Source organism: Physeter macrocephalus, chromosome 8 (assembly GCF_002837175.3).
Source record: "Physeter macrocephalus isolate SW-GA chromosome 8, ASM283717v5, whole genome shotgun sequence".
In the NCBI taxonomy this organism is placed as follows: Eukaryota; Metazoa; Chordata; class Mammalia; order Artiodactyla; family Physeteridae; genus Physeter; species Physeter macrocephalus.
This window is the reverse complement of record NC_041221.1, coordinates 8,698,115-8,700,945: the sequence shown is the minus strand read 5'-3', so window position 1 is coordinate 8,700,945 and position 2,831 is coordinate 8,698,115.

Below are 2,831 nucleotides of genomic sequence, written 5' to 3'. Positions count from 1 at the left end.
AAAAAAAAAAAAAAGGTCATGAAGAACCTAGGGGCAGGACGGGAATAAAGACGCAGACTTACTAGAGAATGGACTTCAGGATAAGGGGAGGGGGAAGGGTAAGTTGAGACAAAGTGAGAGAGTGGCTTGGACATTTATACACTACCAAATGTAAAACCAATAGCTAGTAGGAAGCAGCCGCATAACGTAGGGAAATCAGCTTGGTGCTTTGTAACCACCTAGAGAGGCAGGATAGGGAGGGTGGAAGGGAGGGAGATGCCAGAGGGAGGAGATATGGGGATATATGTATATGTATAGCTGATTCACCTTGTTATAAAGCAGAAAGTAACACACCATTGTAACCAATTATACTCCAATAAAGATGTTAAGAAAACATAAAATAAAACAAAATATAAAATAAAATATATATAGATACATTTGCATTGCATATTAGAATTTACAAAACATTCATAAGCATTGTATCATTTACGTTTCATAACCAAGGGCATTTAGACTCCAATAAATTAAGAGATTTTCTGACTTTGCTTGACATCAATTATGGTTGAATAATTATTCTCCCTGCCTCTATCTTTTAAACTCTGAACCAAACAGCTCATGAAAATATTTTTCAATAAGGGCAGGAAGTAGAAGTGATAAGCAGTGAAAATTTTCGTGTAGACATTATTTAAATTTCAAGGTAATACTCAAATGGATTATTTATATAATGTTTAGTTTATAAAATGCTTTTTTTTTTAAAAAAAATAGATCTTTATTGGAGTATAATTGCTTCACAATGGTGTGTTAGTTTCTGTTGTACCCCAAAGTGAATCAGCCATATGCATACATATGTCCCCATATCCCCTCCCTCTTGCGTCTCCTTCCCACCCTCCCTATCCCACCCCTCTAGGTGGTCACAAAACACCGAGCTGATCTCCCTGTGCTGTGCTGCTTCTTCCCACTAGCTATCTATTTTACATTCAGTAGTGTGTATATGCTGGAAGATAAAATAGTGGAAATAACTATTGCAGAGCAGAATAAAGAAAAAAGAATGAAAAGAATTGAGGACAGTCTCAGGGACCTCTGGGACAACATTAAACTCATCAACATTCGAATTATAGGGGTCTCAGAAGAAGAAGAGAATAAGAAACGGACTGAGAAAATATTTGAAGAGATTATAGTTGCAAACTTCCCTAATATGGGAAAGGAAATAGTTAATCAAGTCCAGGAAGCACAGAGAGTCCCATACAGGATAAATCCAAGGAGAAACATGCCAAGACACATATTAATCAAACTATCAAAAATTAAATACCAAGAAAACATATTAAAAGCAGCAAGGGTAAAAAAACAAATAACACACAAGGGAATCCCCATAAGGTTAACAGCTGATCTTTCAGCAGAAACTCTGCAAGCCAGAAGGGAGTGGCAGGACATATTTAAAGTGATGAAAGGGAAAAACCTACAACCAGGATTACTCTACGCAGGAAGGGTCTCATTCAGCTTTAATGGAGAAATTAAAACCTTCACAGACAAGCAAAAGCTAAGAGAATTCAGCACCACCAAACCAGCTTTACAACAAATGCTAAAGGAACTTCTCTAGGCAGGAAACACAAGAGGAGGACAAGACCTACAATAACAACCCCAAAAGAATTAAAAAATTGTAATAGGAACATACACATCGATAATTACCTTAAGTGAGGGCAAAAGAAAAAAGAATAAACAGAGACAAAAGAATAGGGACGGGACCCGCACCACAGGGAGGGAGCTGTGAAGGAGGAAAGGTTTCCACACACTAGGAATCCCCTTCGCAGGCAGAGACTGCAGGTGACAGAGGGGGGAAGCTTCAGAGCCGTGGAGGAGAGCGCAGCAACAGGGGAGCAGAGGGCAAAGCGGAGAGATTCCTGCAGAGGATTGGTGCCGACCAGCACTCACCAGCCCGAGAGGCTCGTCTGCTCCCCCGCCGGGGCGGGCGAGAACACCCCACTTTCACCGATGGACAGATCATCCAAAATGAAAATAAATAAGGAAACACAAGCTTTAAATGATACATTAAATAGGATGGAGTTAATTGATATTTATAGGACATTCCATCCAAAAACAACGGAATACACATTTTTCTTAAGTGCTCATGGAACATTCTCCAGGATATATCATATCTTGGGTCACAAATTTAGCCTTGGTAAATTTAAGAAAATTGAAATCGTATCAAGTATCTTTTCCGACCACAACGCTATGAGACTAGATATCAATTACTGGAAAAAATCTGTAAAAAATAGAAACACATTGGGGCTAAACAATACATTATTTAATAAAGAGATCACTGAAGAACTCAAAGAGGAAATCAAAAAGTACCGAGAAACAACTGACAATGAAAACACGATGACCCAAAACCTATGGGATGCAGCAAAGGCAGTTTTAAGAGGGATGTTTATAGCAATACAATCCTACGTTAAGAAACAAGAGGGCTTCCCTGGTGGCGCAGTGGTTGCGCGGCCGCCTGCCGATGCAGGGGAACCGGGTTCACGCCCCGGTCCCGGAGGATCCCACATGCCGCGGAGCGGCTGGGCCTGTGAGCCATGGCTGCTGAGCCTGCGCGTCCGGAGCCTGTGCTCCGCAACAGGAGAGGCCGCAGCAGAGGGAGGCCCGCATACCACAAAAAAAAAAAAAAAAAAACAAGAAACATCTCAAATAAACAGCCTAACCTTACACCTAAAGCAATTTGAGAAAGAGAACAAAAAACCCCAATGTTAGCAGAAGGAAGGAAATCATAAAGATCAGATCTGAAATAAATGAAAAAGAAATGAAGGAACAATAGTAAAGATCAATAAAACTAAAAGGCTGTTCTTTGAGAAGAT